Below are 17,376 nucleotides of genomic sequence, written 5' to 3'. Positions count from 1 at the left end.
ATGTACAAATCGTCATTTACTACGAATCCACTCGGATTTGTGTGTGTGTGTTTTTGAGACTTTCCTGGCAGAGCTCTCTTCCCAAGTGGGTCTATCGTACTCTTTAGCAAATCAGATGCGAGCTTACCATTCAAACCAATCATATATTTTTTGCGCTGCACTCGAAAAGTTCCAGATGCATCCTCTTTCATTTTATTTTATGTTTGAGCCTATGCTCTTTGCAACTTAATTATGTTGTGGATCGTGTGATCGTGTGATCCTCGTTTTTATTTATTTGATATATTTCGGAGCTTATTCTCTTTAATGATGTGGATCGTTTGTAACTTCATTGCAATTTAATTCAATGTACTGTCGTTCTAATTTCCATAACCGTTATGTTATAGTGCAGCGGTTCCCAAACTTTTTTTCCTGTGCACCCCCTTCTATGTCCCAACCGGGTTGGCGCACCTCCAATCCCCACTTAAAAAAAACGCAACAAAGCTGTCTTTTATCGCCATATAAAGAGTCATGAACAAAGAACATCAACAAAGTTTCAATAACAAAGCTATGCACAAGCTTCCACTTTTAAGAGGATGAGTGACAGACACAGGCTCAGTAACAGAAAGCACGGTTATTTTCAGCCGCGTAAAAGAAACAATAGGCTAGTCCTATTAAATGACCATGGAGCTAGCAGCAGCATCATCTCAACCCGCGGCCCGTCACGAATTCAAATGCGTCCCACCATGCTGAACACAATTATTATTTTTTTTCAGTTTTACAATTATTATTATTTTTTACATTAATTTAAACATTTATATTAAGAAATATAAGCTATAGCCTAATGTTTTTTTATGTTAAATTATTTTGTGTTTCATATATTATTTTCAGACATGAGCAGACCTACTCATATAACATTACTCATTTAACGAACACATACAAGCGCCCACTTTGGCAGAATTCAATCAACAGCCATTAGTTCGGTAAAATTGAGCATCATAATGGACAAATTTGTTTTTAAGGGAGAAGAAAAAGAAATGTGAAAAATGCCAGCGAATGAACACGTAGAAAAAATAATAGTCGCAGTATCAGTAGTGAAGGAGAGTACTGGATTTTCGGTTTGCCCCGCATTTTACTTGAAGAAGTCCAGGCAAATGGGAACACCATATATTACATAGCAATCATCCTTAATTGAAGAAATGTGGCAAAACATCTCTGGAGAGAACCTTATATTATTAAATTCGAATGTGCTTTCCATATTTGGATCAACATAGGCTACATTTGTGAACGCACATTTTCTGCAATGTCGCGTCAAGTCATGCTCCCGTGCACGTCTTACAGACTGCATCTTAAGCCATATGTTAAACTTTCCGCGTCCACGGGGAGTCCGTTATGGACCGCTAGGTAGGCGTGACGTAATCATCGTCATGGGAGAGTGTGTGCGGAGGCTCTGAGAGGACAAACGCGTACCTCCCATTTTTTATGACCGCGCGGACAGGTGCGCGTGGTCAGTAGGCTTCAAAAGCACAATTGCACATGTGGAGGCAGTGTGAAGAAGCCCATTGCTACATTGAATTAAATTGCAATGAAGTTACAAACGATCCACATCATTAAAGAGAATAAGCTCCGAAATATATAAAATAAATAAAAACGAGGATCAATCTGAAACATTTCAAGTGCGACAATAAAATTAGCCTACACACGATCCACAACATAATTAAGTTGCAAAGAGCATAGGCTCAAACATAAAATAAAATGAAAGAGGATGCATCTAGAACTTTTCGAGTGCAGGCAAAAGTCGCTCAGACTGCAGCGAGAGAGAGATTTCCTCAAGATTTTTTATTTGCTCATTTTCTTTCTCTATTCTCTTCGTCTCTGTTGCCTCCAAATCCTCACTCTCTCTTGGCCCCTCTACTCCTGACTAACAACTTTATCATAAGATGTCCCACTTGACAGTTTCCCTGATTTCAGCCAGTTAAGCATATTTATAATATATATTATGTAATGAATGAAACGAGTTGGCACGCATATTAGCCTGCAGTACATAAAAGAAGAACAGTGCCTTGAACAGCATCTGTCTTCTATGTTTCCATTGAAAACTAATAAATTATAGGTTTTTTTTAATAAAAGCGATTACAAAGGAAATGTTTACTGTTCATGTTTTTTTATTGTATGGTAAAATCCCATTAAAAAAAAACACAGACCGCCATTACATTTTTCCTCTCGCGCACCAACACACTTTGGGAATCCCTGAACTAAACGATCATGAAGTCGCTGAAGAATATACTGCTTTAGATATTTCTAAATTATAAGAAGAGAAAGATGCATTACAATGTACAGACAATATATTTACAAATTAAACAACGTTTCTAAATATCTGATGTTGTTTATCTTGATCGAACTACATTGCTTTAACGTAGTGGTTAACAATGACTAGGCTACATGTTTTAAAATGTATTACTGTAAGTAAGTACACACTGACCTAACAGACATCAATTTATAAAACAAGATTATTTAGAATTATAATTTCACAACTCTCAAAATGTTACTTTTGTCTTTACAGGTCTTTCTTTTTACTATCCTGATTGCAGTTTAATTGAGACAGGGGTAGCTGCAGCCTGGAGCAATGGGAGCGCCGAAAGGTAGGGGCGTGGCAAAAGGTTTCTCATTGGTGAAAGGAGTTTTACTGTGCTGGCAAATCAGCAGTAAATATACATTTACGTCATTTCCTTAGACAAGGTGGCAGCGATAAGACGTGAGGTAATTATTCATCGTTTATACGTTTATCTATACTTTATATACCACAAATATGTATATTAAGATAAGTTTGTTACAATACGATCATAATTTTTCCTTTGCGTTATATCTTGCAGCTTTAGTAATTAGTTTATTGTTGTTGACAGACATATGTACAGTGAGACAAAACGATGACCGCATCGACGGCGAATCCTTCAGAGATGATAGTTTATATCTGCGTCCTTTTTGTACAATAGAGTACAGAATACATCCTGTAAGTATAATAATTATTACCGCCTCTGCTATTACAACTGTGTAACCAGAATGAGTATGCTATGCCTTTAAGTGGGCAGGTGAGGTGATTGGGTCGGCCGCATTTAAAGTCTCGCAGGTGTCAATGAAAGAGCGTTGTTCTCATTCTCCGCTTAATGCACGAGTGTGTGTGGTCTCTCCTTTTACTGGCGCGTTGGAAGAACTGCTTGTGTGTTAATGCTGTACTTGAATTCAATGTGAGTAAACAAGTTTTTTTATGAGTTGATCTTAATAGGAGATATGTTAGTATAATGTGCCCGCAAATGTGTCTTAGGATTATTCCTGCGCTGAAGACCTGTTGTTCGGAGAATGCAGTGTGAGTGCCACTCTGTGTCTGGGCTTAGCTACCTGTGAATGTATTTTAGGATCATTCCTGTGCCGATGACTTGTTGATCTGAGAACGCTCGGCGTGAGTGCATGGTTAAGTTTATTTATGATTTATGTAAAGGGTGGTGCTAAAGACCTAGAAGATGTATTTTTAGGATCATTGGTGTCTATACTCAGCTGAGTTACGAATGCCAGCATTGACGGACGTTTGTAAGGAATAGACTGCGTTACAACTCACTTTTGCCTCTCATTGAGACTCTTACGTCTCAGCCAACCAAGTGAACTATAGTGTATTGAGTACGTGAGTATTTTACACGTTTGTTTTAAGATAGAATATGTTGATTCTTATGGGTAATAAAATGTGAATTGGTTTTAATTACAGGTTTCAAAACTTTCTTTGGGCGGTGGTCATCGTTTCTTTTCCCACTGAAATTGTGATTTATTTTGTTTCATTTCGTTAATTGGATAATCATGTCATCGTTGTAGCGTTTTTATGGTATTCATTTTTTGAAATCTTTCTGTCTATTTACTGGTGTACCACTGTATGGGAGGTCTTATTGGTTTGTGTGTTTGATATATGGTTTGATTGGTTTTGATTTTTATTGGGTTTTGATTTTTGTTTCCTCCCATGTGGTGTGTTTTCCAGTTTATGATTTTAGTTTGATTTGTTTATTTTGAGTGCCATATCTCTCGTTGTCTTCTATTATATAATTTGATTTGCATTATACTTTTTCAGCTTAATTAATTTAAAGGTTAGATTCATCATTTGTTTTCTTTAATTTATCAATTTTCTTAAATTTAATTCTGATTGTTTGGTGCATTGTTTTCATTCATTTTGCTTTTTGTTTAATGTTTTCTTAAATTGAGTGGGGTTGTTGTGTTATCTGTTTTTGGTTCTTTTGAGGTTTTGGTTTGTTTTATTCTCGTAAGTTTGTGAAATATTTTCTGAACAACAGTGCTACCAATCAGGTTATTTCAACCACCATATCTGTGAAGGATTGTATCTGTCATTTTAATAAAGTATCAACTTTTTGCACTCTGACTTCTGGTTCATTTATTTGAACTGCCTGTGTTAAAGTCATCATTGTTAGGGTCCCCCATTCCAGATAGTGGGGGTGGCGTAGTCAATTTGGTCGACATTTCTTACCAGCTATTTGGCTAAGGCCACACTTGGCCTAGTCGGCAGGGTCATATATTAAAGAAGGCTGAGTGCAAATGGTTGTGTTGTTTTAAAGTGTGTATTTTGTGGGGTGGGGAAAGAAACGGTGGTTGCAAAAGACCGAAAATTTTATTTTGTTACGAGCAGTGATCCTCATCCATCGTCAGTTGTTTTCTGGGTTGCTTTTGTGTGTAAGTTACAGATCATTATGGAGGAACAACTTAAAGTCTTGACTGAATTGGTACAACAATTGCAGACAGATAACCAGCAACTTCGACAAGAACTCGTAAGGAGGCCCGTGGAGGTTGTTGATGAGGCTCAACCTGCTAGTCCTAGACGTGATGTTGGTGCCCGTCCATCTGCTAACATTCCGGTATCTGAACGGTATCTTTATGTTCCACATGAAAGAAAGTATCCCAGGTTTTCTGGGAGGAGGTCTATTGATCTATTGACGGTGGAAGATTGGGTTGAAGAAGTACGTCGGTCTTTGATAGTTCGTCCAGTCCCTGTGGCCAAGAAAGCTTTGTTCGTCTATGATCTTTTAGATGGAGGAGCTAAGGCTCACCCTTCTAGTGATAGGGATGATCCTGAAAAAATCTTTACAATCTTGCTTGATATGTATGGTTGTTCTCAGTCTTTGGTTGGTTTGCAGAAGCAGTTTTTTCAACGCCGCCAGCTGGAGGGAGAGTTGCTCCGTGAATACTCGCACGCCCTCATGGCTCTAATGGAGGCAATGAAACGTAAGAACTTGACAGGTATTTGTAACCCAGACCACACATTACGTGATCAGTTTATTGAACATATGCGTGATAATACCCTTCGTAGGGAGCTGAAACGACAGGTGCGGTTAAATGCTGAGATGTCATTTCTGGAGGTTCGTGCTGAGGCTATATGGTGGGCAGACGAGGGAGACACCCCTAGTGTAAGATCTCGAGCTCATTCTTGCGCTGCAGACGTTCAGGTGGTGGAGACGTATAGGTCAAATCGATTTTCCTCCGAATCCACTAATGAATTGGGCGAGCTTAAAGATTGTCTCCGTAAACAACAGGCGCAGCTGGATGCTATTTTAAAGCACTTGAGTATAAATCCATCAAATCCTGTAGGGGGTGCTGTTGGCTCCAGGCTGGGTTCTGCCCGTTTCCAAGCCGACGGTAAGCCAATCTGCATGCGTTGCAATAAAGCTGGTCATATTGCAAGGTTTTGCAGATCTGACTTAACAGGCATGCACGTGAGTGTGAGAGAGGGGGTAGGAATTGGCCAGGGACAGTCATCTCATGTGCAAGGTCAAACGGTTGTACAGGAAACCCCAGTGCAGCCGGGAAACTAGCACCCTCTGGTGTTGGGAGCTTGGCACCAGAGGGGGGTTCTTTTGGCTCAAAAGGGGTATTTGAGGAAGATATGGTCCAACTTATTGGGCAGTGCCCTATAGTGGAAGTTTGTTTTAGGGGTGTGAAAACTCCCTGCTTACTGGACACTGGATCTGTGGGGTCAATGGTCACAGAGAGCTTCTTTGAGTCTGCATTTCCATTGCATATCAGGGAATGTTTGAAACCTTGTAGCTGGTTACGGTTGAAGGCTGCTAATGGGCTGGACATTCCCTATTGTGGCTACTTGGAGCTGGAAGTCGAGGTTTTGGGTAAAATTCTACCTAAAATGGGGATACTAATTATGAGAGATCCACTAGATCCTCTTATACGGCAACAAAAGCTTGCAGTCCCAGGTCTTTTGGGCATGAATGTTTTGAACTGTTGCTATCAAGAGCTTTTCTGTCAATATGAAGAGCGTTTATTTTCCTCCCTCACGGTTAAGCAAGTAGGGAAGGAGTGGAAGCAGGCCCTTTTGGAGTGCCAAAGTTTAGCTCTGACTGCTGAGTCTGGGTTCTTGGGGAAGGCAGTTGTAAGGGCAGGACCAGCTATACGAGTGTCAGCGGGTTCCCTTCAATGGGTTCCTATAAATGGTTGTCAAGGTATGGCACGTGTTATTACTTCTGTATTCTTGGAGCCCCCAATAGGGGAGGAAGGGGCACTACCTGCGAATATCCTTATCTCAAAGAGTTTATTACCAGTAGAGCAGGGTGTAGTTCATGTTCCTGTAGTAAATTTGGGAGAGAAGGACCAATGGCTTAGGCCAAAAACTCTTTTAGGCCAGCTGTATATGGTCAATCTGCAGTCAGTTCTGGAACCGGAGTTGGAGGAGAGTGTGAATAGTCAGGACATGGTGAGTTGTAATCAGGTCATGGAGGCAGGTAGCGGGTTATCCTTGGATTTTAATGAGGCGTCATGGCCTTCGTTATCCACTGCTCAGTCTCAGCAGGCTAAATGCCTTTTGACCCATTTTAGTTCCGTGTTTAGTAAAAAAGAGGGTGACTTGGGGTGTACTCACCTAGTCCAACATGAGATTCCAGTGCTAGACAATGCTCCTGTTCGGCAGTGGTATCGTCGGTTGCCCCCCTCTCAGTATGAGCAAGTCAAAACTCATATTAGTGAGCTGCTTGAACAGGGTGTAGTTCGGCCTAATTGTAGTCCCTACTCATCACCTATTGTGATTGTGCAAAAAAAGATGAGAGTATCCGTCTTTGTGTTGATTACCGCCAACTCAATGCAAAAACACGGAAAGATGCTTACCCACTTCCAAGGATTGAGGAATCGTTTTATGCGCTAACAGGTGCTAAGTGGTTTTCTACTCTTGACTTGGCGAGTGGGTACAACCAAGTTCCAGTGATTATGGAGAGAATTTTTGGTGATCAACGGTTCCAGTCACTTTTGCTATATTTGAATGACGTTGTCATCTTTTCTGGTTCCTTTGAACAACATCTTCAGCGGTTGGAGATGGTTTTGGGACGTCTTCAGCAAAATAATCTGAAATTGAAGTTCCAGAAATGCCATTTTTTCCAAAAAAGGGTTAGGTACTTGGCCACATAATTTCCTCCCAGGGAGTGTCTACTGACCCAGAGAAGATCAGCGCTGTAGCAAACTGGAAGCGGCCCAGTAATCTTTTGGAGTTACGCTCCTTTTTGGGTTTTGCATCATACTACAGAAGGTTTGTAGAGGGTTTTGCTCAATTAGCAGCACCTCTACACCGATTAGTAGGGGAGCTCCAAGGTAAGGGAAAGAAGCGGGGTTCAGGTACTAATACTCTGCTGGAAGGACGGTGGACCAAAGTTGTGGAGAATGCCTTTGTGGCTTTGAAGAAGTCGCTGGTAGAGGCCCCAGTTTTAGGCTATGCTGATTTCACTAAGCCATTTGTGTTAGAGATAGACGCTAGCCAGGTCGGCCTTGGTGCCGTATTGTCTCAAGAACAGGAGGGGCAGCGGAGGCCTATCGCTTACGCCAGTCGGGGTCTGCGCCCTGCAGAAAGAAATATGTTAAACTACAGTTCAATGAAATTGGAGCTCTTGGCCCTTAAGTGGGCCGTCTCCGAGAAGTTTCGGGAATACTTGCTGGCTTGCGCATACAAGGAATTTGTTTTAGTGACATAAGCTTCCAGTAAACAGAGACAACAACACACAGACAAAAAAAAAAAAATTTCCAGGAGAATTACAAATTGGCAAATAAATAAGTGTATAAACAATTGTGCTATAAATGATAATGGAATAGGTTTGAGTGAGATGCAGAAATGTTCTAGGATGGAGGGGTAACAAATAAATATAAGGATATTGCACATTTTTGCATAAGCATAAGTTTAAGTGGGAAACATTTAACTGTTCATGAGGTAGATTGCCTGGGGAAAGAAACTATTCTTGTGCCTTGCTGTTCTTGTATTTGCGGCTCTGAGGCGCCGGCCAGATGGCAAAAGTTCAAAGATGGGGTGACTTGGATGTGAGGGATCCAGAGTGATTTTCTGAGTCCTTTTCCTCACTCTGGATGTGTACAGTTCTTGGAGGGTGGGCAGGGGAGCACCAATAATCCTTTCAGCAGTCCGAACAGTTCTCTGTAGTCTTCTGATATCTGATTTTGTAGCTGAACCAAACCAGACAGTAATTGAAGTACACAGAACTGACTCAATGACGGCTGAGTAGAACTGTTTCAGCAGCTCCTGTGGCAGGTTAAATTTCCTCAGCTGGCGAAGGAAGTACAACCTTTGTTGGGCTTTTTTCACAATGGAGCCAATGTGATTGTCCCACTTCAGGTCCTGAGAGATGGTGGTTCCCAGGAATCTGAATGACTCCACTGCAGCCACAGTGCTGTTCATGATGGTGAGTGGGGAAAGTGCAGGGGGGTTTCTCCTAAAGTCCACAGTCATCTCCACTGTTTTGAGCGTGTTCAGCTCCAGGTTGTTAAGACTGCACCAGACAGCCAGCTGCTCAACCTCCTGTCTGTAAGCAGACTCGTCACCATCCTGGATGAGGCCGATGACTGTAGTGTCGTCTGCAAACTTCAGGAGCTTGACAGAGGGGTCTTTAGAGGTGCAGTCGTTGGTGTACAGGGAGAAGAGCAGAGGGGAGAGAACACATCCCTGAGGGGCACCAGTGTTGGTGGAGCAGCTGTTTGACATGAATTTCCCCAGTCTCACTAACTGTTGCCTATCTGTCAGAAAGCTGGTGATCCACTGACAGATAGAGCTAGGAACAGAGAGCTGGGTCAGTTTGGTCTGGAGGGTTGTTGGGATGATGGTGTTGAAAGCCGAACTAAAGTCCACAAACAGGATCCTCACATAAGTCCCTGTTTTGTCCAGATGTTGCAGGATGAAGTGCAATGCCATGTTGATTGCATCATCCACGGACCTGTTTGCTCGGTACGCAAACTGCAGGGGGTCCAGTAAGGGTCCAGTGATGTCCTTCAGATAAGCCAGAACCAGTTTTTCAAACGACTTCATGACGACAGACGTTAGAGCCACAGGTCTGTAGTCGTTAAGTCCTGTTATCTTGGGTTTCTTTGGAATGGGGATTATGGTGGAGCGTTTGAAGCAGGAAGGCACTTCACACAACTCCAGAGATCTGTTGAAGATCTGTGAAAAGATGGGGGCCAGCTGGTCAGCACAGATTTTCAGACAGGCTGGTGTAACGCCATCTGGGCCTGGTGCTTTTCTTCTTTTGTTTTTCTTGAAGACCTGGCGCACATCATCTTCACAGATTTGAAGAGCAGGAGGTATGGAGAGGGGGATTGCAGGAGGTGTTAATGGTTGTGTAGGGAGATGGTCAGAGTGGGTGTTGGGGGTTTCAAATCTACAATAAAACTCATTCAGGTCGTTAGCAAGTTGTTGATTAGCCTCAGTGCAAGGGGATGGTGTCTTGAAGTTTGTGATGGCTCTCAGTCCTCTCCAAACTGAAGTAGAGTTGTTGGAAGTAAACTGGTCTTCCAACTTTTTAGCGTAGGTCTTTTTAGCCGCTCTAATCTCTTTGTTCAGTGTGTTCCTGGCCTGATTGTACAAGACCCTGTCCCCATTTCTGTAGGCATCCTCTTTGGCCTGACGAAGGTGTCTGAGTTTTACTGTAAACCATGGCTTATCATTGTTGAATGTTAAATAAGTCCTGGTAGGAATGCATATATCCTCACAGAAACTAATATAGGATGTTACAGTCTCTGTGAGTTCGTCCAGATCGGTGGTAGCAGCTTCAAAAACGCTCCAGTCTGTGATGTCAAAACAAGATTGTAAATCCTGCTCTGTTTCGCTGGTCCATCTCTTCACAGTCCATACTACAGGTTTAGCAGATTTAAGTTTCTGCTTGTAGGATGGTATAAGATGAACCAGACAGTGATCAGAACGTCCCAAAGCTGCTCGTGGAACAGAGTGATATGCATCCTTTATTGTGGTGTAACAGTGATCCAGTATATTACTGTCTCTGGTGGGACAGGTAACATGCTGTCTGTATTTTGGCAGTTCACGGGAGAGATTGGCTTTATTAAAGTCCCCAAGAATGATTAAAACAGAGTCCGGGTGTTGTTGTTCTGTGTCTGTGATCTGCTCAGCGAGTTTCTGTAAAGCTGAGCTCACATGCGCTTGAGGTGGAATGTAAACACTAACCAGAATGAACGAGTGAAACTCCATTTTTTAAGCTCTGCTTTGGACTGTACTTTAGCCTCTCGTGAGAAGGCAGATATGCAAGCTCTTCAGGCGGCAAACATGCATATTTCTGCATTTCTGAAATATTGGCGAAGAGAAGTGGTCCCTACTTGTTATGAAAGAGCTAGGGATTACTTCTAGGGAAGTAATGGAGCTTGTTCGCCAGTGGAAACGTGTTCGACAGGTAGATGGAGTTTTGTATAGGGAAGTTTTTTTGGCTCCAGGAAAGGTTAGAGTGCTTCAGGTTTTGTTGCCTGGGGTTTTACGGAAGGAAGTGTTGGAGGGCCTTCATGACCATCACGGGCATCAAGGTATAGAGAGGACAACCACTCTGGTGAGAGAGAGATGTTTCTGGCCCAATCTGCGTCACGATGTTGAGCAATGGTGTATTAAATGTGAGCGCTGTGAGGTCGCTAAGGCCTTACGCCCTAAAGTTAGGACAACTATGGGACATTTGATGGCTTCAAAGCCTTTGGAAATTCTCGCGATTGACTTTACACCCTTGGAGCGGGCAAGTAATGGATGTGAGAATGTGCTCGTAGTTACTGACGTGTTTTCTAAGTTTACCCAAGCTTATCCAACTCAAGACCAAAAGGCAAGTACTGTGGTCCGTATCCTGACTGAGAGGTGGTTCTATGTTTATGGGGTGCCAAAACGCATCCATTCAGATCAGGGGCGGAATTTTGAGGGAGAATTGCTTAAGCGACTGTGTCATCTATACGGGGTCCAAAAGAGTAGGACTACAGCATATCATCCTGAGGGAAATGGGCAGTGCGAAAGGTTTAATCGCACTTTGCATGATCTATTGCGCACTATGCCCATTGAAAAGAAAAGGGTATGGCCTCAGTCTTTACCACAGTTACTTTTTGCCTACAATACCTGCGCCCATCAATCCACCGGCTACTCTCCCTACGAGCTTATGTTTGGCCAGAAGCCAAAGCTTCCCGTGGATGCCCTTTTAGGGATAGAGGACGGGAGCACACCAGTGACTGTTCAAGACTGGGTGGCGAGTCATCGGGACCATTTGGCCTGTGTGTACGTTAAGGCTAGGCAGCAGCTGGGGGTGGCAGCAGAAATGTCAGAGGAGAAGACTATGGTTCTACATGTAGCCCAGGAGGGAGGTCCAGCAGTAGTTGGGCAAGATGTGGGTGAGCGGGAGTTGGACAGGTGTTTAACTGAACAAGTCATTGATCCCCCAGATTTCCAGTGTCCAGTGGAACAGGTACTTGATTCCCCAGACTCCCTAGAGCCAGTTCCTGGACTTTACGATCATTTAGAACGGGAACCTGAGCCGGGGCGGGCAGAACTTGGTTTATGTCGGTCGGTTAGAACGAGGGCTGGCCAGCATACAAATCCATTTAATCTGCCAAGGCCGGTACAACCCTTGGAAGATCAAGCCCCCCAAAATTCAGCCTCCGTAAGTTGCCTATATGTCCCTTTTAGACCTTGGGACTAGGATGGGTATGATGGGGATAAGCGCTGTCACCGGGACGGCGACTTTTTAAAGAGGGGGTGGATGTAACCAGAATGAGTATGCTATGCCTTTAAGTGGGCAGGTGAGGTGATTGGGTCGGCCGCATTTAAAGTCTCGCGGGTGTCAATGAAAGAGCGTTGTTCTCATTCTCCGCTTAATGCACGAGTGTGTGTGGTCTCTCCTTTTACTGGCGCGTTGGAAGAACTGCTTGTGTGTTAATGCTGTACTTGAATTCAATGTGAGTAAACAAGTTTTTTTATGAGTTGATCTTAATAGGAGATATGTTAGTATAATGTGCCGCAAATGTGTCTTAGGATTATTCCTGCGCTGAAGACCTGTTGTTCGGAGAATGCAGTGTGAGTGCCACTCTGTGTCTGGGCTTGGCTACGTGTGAATGTATTTTAGGATCATTCCTGTGCCGATGACTTGTTGATCTGAGAACGCTCGGCGTGAGTGCATGGTTAAGTTTATTGATGATTTATGTAAAGGGTGGTGCTAAAGACCTAGAAGGTGTATTTTTAGGATCATTGGTGTCTATACTCGGCTGAGTTACGAATGCCAGCATTGACGGACGTTTGTAAGGAATAGACTGCGTTACAACTCACTTTTGCCTCTCATTGAGACTCTTACGTCTTTTGTAACAGTATTTTGAGTGCCATATCTCTCGTTGTCTTCTATTATATAATTTGATTTGCATTATAATTTTTCAGCTTAATTAATTCAAAGGTTAGATTCATCATTTGTTTTCTTTAATTTATCAATTTTCTTAAATTTAATTCTGATTGTTAGGTGCATTGTTTTCATTTCATTTCATGCCTTGACTGTACCATCGCCCAAAGTGCACTCGGAGGACATTCACTCTTTTGAAGTTAACCCAACATGTTGGAGTGGTAGATGCACATTAACCAAATAGCTTGCTCTATTCTTTTTCTATTCTATCTGTTTTCTTTTTATTTATTATATTATTTAAAAGCCCTTGCTACGTGTACTGTGTTAAGCTATCTGAGACTTGTTATAGCTCTTATATATCATTGCTCTTTTTGTTGTTTTTGATTGCTTCCACTTTGTCCTCATTTGTAAGTCGATTTGAATAAAAGCGTCTGCTAAATGAATAAATGTAAATGTAAATGTTAGTATAACCTGTGGTATAGATGAGTGCCAGTCAACTTTTTTCTGATTCCATTCTTTTAGGAACCATGCACAGGAAGCATAAGTACTTTTTGTACTCAGTGAAGAGTCAGTAGTACAGTTGTATTATAATATAATGGAGAAGGGTCTGGCTGCAGACTTGCACTCTCAAACACTTGCGCTTCTTTTTTTATTGGATATTTTATTCTAGTTATTGGTTACTTCTTGTTTGAATCTCTCAACATTTGTTTCTCTCTTGTGTAGGTATGGTTGACTGGAAGTCTGTCAGTCCAGATGTGAGGAAGACATACAGAGTGAAGCTGGAGTTCAGCAGATGTGTGATGGTATTGAGACTCTTACGTCTTTTGTAAGAGTATTTTGAGTGCCATATCTCTCGTTGTCTTCTATTATATAATTTGATTTGCATTATAATTTTTCAGCTTAATTCAAAGGTTAGATTCATCATTTGTTTTCTTTAATTTATCAATTTTCTTAAATTTAATTCTGATTGTTTGGTGCATTGTTTTCATTCATTTTGCTTTTTGTTTAATGTTTTCTTAAATTGAGTGGGGTTGTTGTGTTATCTGTTTTTGGTTCTTTTGAGGTTTTGGTTTGTTTTATTCTCGTAAGTTTGTGAAATATTTTCTGAACAACAGTGCTACCAATCAGGTTATTTCAACCACCATATCTGTGAAGGATTGTATCTGTCATTTTAATAAAGTATCAACTTTTTGCACTCTGACTTCTGGTTCATTTATTTGAACTGCCTGTGTTAAAGTCATCATTGTTGGGGTCCCCCATCCCAGATAGTGGGGGTGGCGTAGTCAATTTGGTCGACATATCTTACCAGCTTTTTGGCTAAGGCCACAACTGTATGAAGATCAATTCACAATCTGAAGACGATAAGACAAAATAAAAAAACTCTAATTTAGAGTTTGTTTCTACCTTTCTGCCAGGTGTCCAACTAATGCAGAGTATATTCAAGCTGCCAACACACTGGTGGTGAAGAACCCTTTTCAGAGAAATATAGAAAGAAATGACTGTGTAAGTTACATTGTTTTTAAACCATTGATTTATCTCTATCAGCATAATCACACACAATATTGTAGTAACAAGATGTTGTAATCTTTATTTGCTGGAAAATGACAATCAGTCAAGTTTGTGTTTTAAGCACATCTGACACATTCCTAAACCTGAAATGTAAAGCAGAACGTGCTCCACTGGCAGGTTATTGTAGAATATGGAAGCACACTGCCATATGCATAACTTATTTTTGCACTGTTAATCAATTTTACATTTTCACTCAGTGCAGGTTAATGTAAGGAAGATACTGTACTACAGATATTTAAATCCTTTTAGTATGTACTCCACTTCTTCACTGCCTGACCATCATCTTAATGTTTATGCAGTTCAATGTTTTTATTATTTTTTATATCTAAAGCAAGTATTTAGATGTTTTTCATATCTATCACGGTCTACGCATGATCTGTTTCTGTTGTTCTGATGAAGGAAGCTTGTGTTGGGGAGGATTCAGTGTCTGTTGAGGCACATGTGAATGTGTTATAAAGTGAGTATCAAAAAACACATCCAGACCCCTCGACGGTCAAAGACCACACGACAGGAACATGCTCCTGGAGACGCTGAGAAAGCACGGAAGGAATGTCTGTGGAGGATGTACTCAAAAAATACACATACTTCAGGACACCTGCTGGAGTGAGTATATTAAAAAAAAAAACTTATCAACTGTAAAATATCTTGTTTCAAATCTTTTCAGGTAATATTTTATTCTTCTGTACCTTTTTAGCCCATCCGTCAATAGTTTTAGAAAACAATGCAAGATTTATCAGTCTATACAAGAACATGAAATGCATCGTATATTGTGAACGTTATACATTAGCTTCTGATTGTTTCTGCAGTTCTGCAGTGTACGTATGTAGCTACACCATCTGAGCCAAAGAGGATGGAACAGAATCTGATGAATCTGAAAAGTGTTTTCTTTTTTTCTCTTTATTTTTATTATTATTATTATTGTTGTCATTATTCTTTTTATTTATTTTATGAAAGGGGGACCCGGCTACACCTTTCCTACCATACACCTGATGGATACTGACTGTAAAATGTCAATCATAGTTCGAGGGCTCAGTGTGGTGACAGAAGATGGAACAGATGTGTGTCAGTGCATCAGCCTTGATGAAGCCTTCATAACAGCCTTCTGTGTGTATTCTGCTTTCAACATTACATATCCACCACACCTGAGAAAGACACTGACTTTCCTTCAGAGGCACATTGTCAACATTAGAAGATGGAGTCAAGCACTGTCAGTAACTTTACTCTGAATGATTAGCCTCTTGTATTAGATCCTCATGCCTTGACTGTACCATCGCCCAAAGTGCACTCGGAGGACATTCACTCTTTTGAAGTTAACCCAACATGTTGGAGTGGTAGATGCACATTAACCAAATAGCTTGCTCTATTCTTTTTCTATTATATCTGTTTTCTTTTTATTTATTATATTATTTAAAAGCCCTTGCTACGTGTACTGTGTTAAGCTATCTGAGACTTGTTATAGCTCTTATATATCATTGCTCTTTTTGTTGTTTTTGATTGCTTCCACTTTGTCCTCATTTGTAAGTCGATTTGAATAAAAGCGTCTGCTAAATGAATAAATGTAAATGTAAATGTTAGTATAACCTGTGGTATAGATGAGTGCCAGTCAACTTTTTTCTGATTCCATTCTTTTAGGAACCATGCACAGGAAGCATAAGTACTTTTTGTACTCAGTGAAGAGTCAGTAGTACAGTTGTATTATAATATAATGGAGAAGGGTCTGGCTGCAGACTTGCACTCTCAGACACTTGCGCTTCTTTTTTTATTGGATATTTTATTCTAGTTATTGGTTACTTCTTGTTTGAATCTCTCAACATTTGTTTTTCTCTTGTGTAGGTATGGTTGACTGGAAGTCTGTCAGTCCAGATGTGAGGAAGACATACAGAGTGAAGCTGGAGTTCAGCAGATGTGTGATGGTCTTGGAAAGAAGGGCATCTTCACAGCTTTCTATTCAGACAAAGAGTTTGCTGGATTCTGTTCTATGGACTGCTACTACAAAATGAATTAATGAATGAGTGGTTTATCTATCTATCTATCTATCTATCTATCTATCTATCTATCTATCTATCTATCTATCCTTTTACTTGAATTGGTGACTGAAACTGAAAGCTAAATAAATGTTTTAGTGGATAAAGCTGTGTCTGTTTGCTTAATTGGTTAATGTCACTTAAAACAAGGTTACTTAACTCTCCTGACTAATTTTTAAATTTGATAATTTAATGGTTTTGTCATATTTATTTTTCTCTATCAGGCAAAACCTAGTTTTCTAGTGTAACACTTTATAATAAAGTTTCATTTGTTGACTGATGTATTAACTAACATTAACTATGAGCAATACATTTGATACAGTATTTATTAAACTTTGTTAGTTCATAAAAATACAGCTGTACGTTGTTTGTTCTTGTTAGTTTACTAATGTTAACAAATACAGCTGACTTTAAATGACTTTAACTTAAGAACAGCAAGTGCGACTAACCGTGTTAAGAGACGTTTGTATTCTCAAAAATAATTGTAATCTGTTTTTGATTATTGATAAACTAAGACCTAAACGTGTGGTGGTGATTACGTCAGTAAGCCATTTTGAAGGTACTTTCGAAAGTAATTTAAAATAATATTATTTACATCATTAACGCTGTTTTTACATTGGATGAATTTCAATTGGTTTTAAAGGATTGTGTGTTTAATTTATCGTTTTCTATTAATCTATAGGCCAATCGCGATTAAGATTGTGGCTCGCCTTTAGGCAGAACAGCCAGTTTTCGCTAAACCTTTTGCCACGCCCCTACCTTTATTTCCACCAATGAGAAACCTTTCGGCACGCCCACCTTTTGCCACGCCCATTGCTCCAGGCTGCAGTTACCCCTACTTGGTTTAATTTATAATTACTGTAACTGTCCTGTTACAACTGTATTTTTTCTAACTAGTTTTCTAACTAGAAAAACTGTCTTTATTGAATGTGTAAACGATAAAATGTGTAAACTCAGACTTTTATGAAATAAACTAAACTCTTACCCGTGCTTCCCGTTCTTCATTCTCCATGCTGGATTACTGATGTAAAGGTTTAATTTCCGTTCTAATTAATCCATATTGCGCAAAAGGTGCGCAGAATCGTGCTCCTTGAATGCACTCTCAGTGGCTTATGATATGATTGGTT

At 40.6% G+C, this 17,376-nt stretch overlaps 1 long non-coding RNA gene across 4 annotated transcripts; it reads left to right on the top strand.

The window, feature by feature from the left end:
- The first annotated feature begins 2,602 nt into the window (after positions 1-2,602).
- Positions 2,603-16,311, top strand: LOC132117637 (uncharacterized). 4 transcript variants are annotated; one of them, XR_009425792.1, is made up of 5 exons: positions 2,605-2,986; positions 14,072-14,159; positions 14,625-14,828; positions 15,180-15,432; positions 16,059-16,311. It is a non-coding gene; the product is annotated as an uncharacterized LOC132117637 (long non-coding RNA). The 4 variants fall into 4 exon arrangements; XR_009425793.1 differs by lacking the exon at positions 16,059-16,311 and having other exon boundaries at positions 2,725-2,736; positions 2,880-2,986; positions 15,180-15,605; XR_009425791.1 differs by lacking the exon at positions 16,059-16,311 and having other exon boundaries at positions 2,603-2,986; positions 14,072-14,163; positions 14,629-14,828; positions 15,180-15,604.
- The last annotated feature ends 1,065 nt before the right edge of the window (positions 16,312-17,376 follow it).

Source organism: Carassius carassius, chromosome 37 (genome assembly GCF_963082965.1).
Source record: "Carassius carassius chromosome 37, fCarCar2.1, whole genome shotgun sequence".
NCBI classification, from domain to species: Eukaryota; Metazoa; Chordata; class Actinopteri; order Cypriniformes; family Cyprinidae; genus Carassius; species Carassius carassius.
Note: the sequence above shows the minus strand (reverse complement) of the source record. Positions and strands in the feature narration are given on the sequence as shown.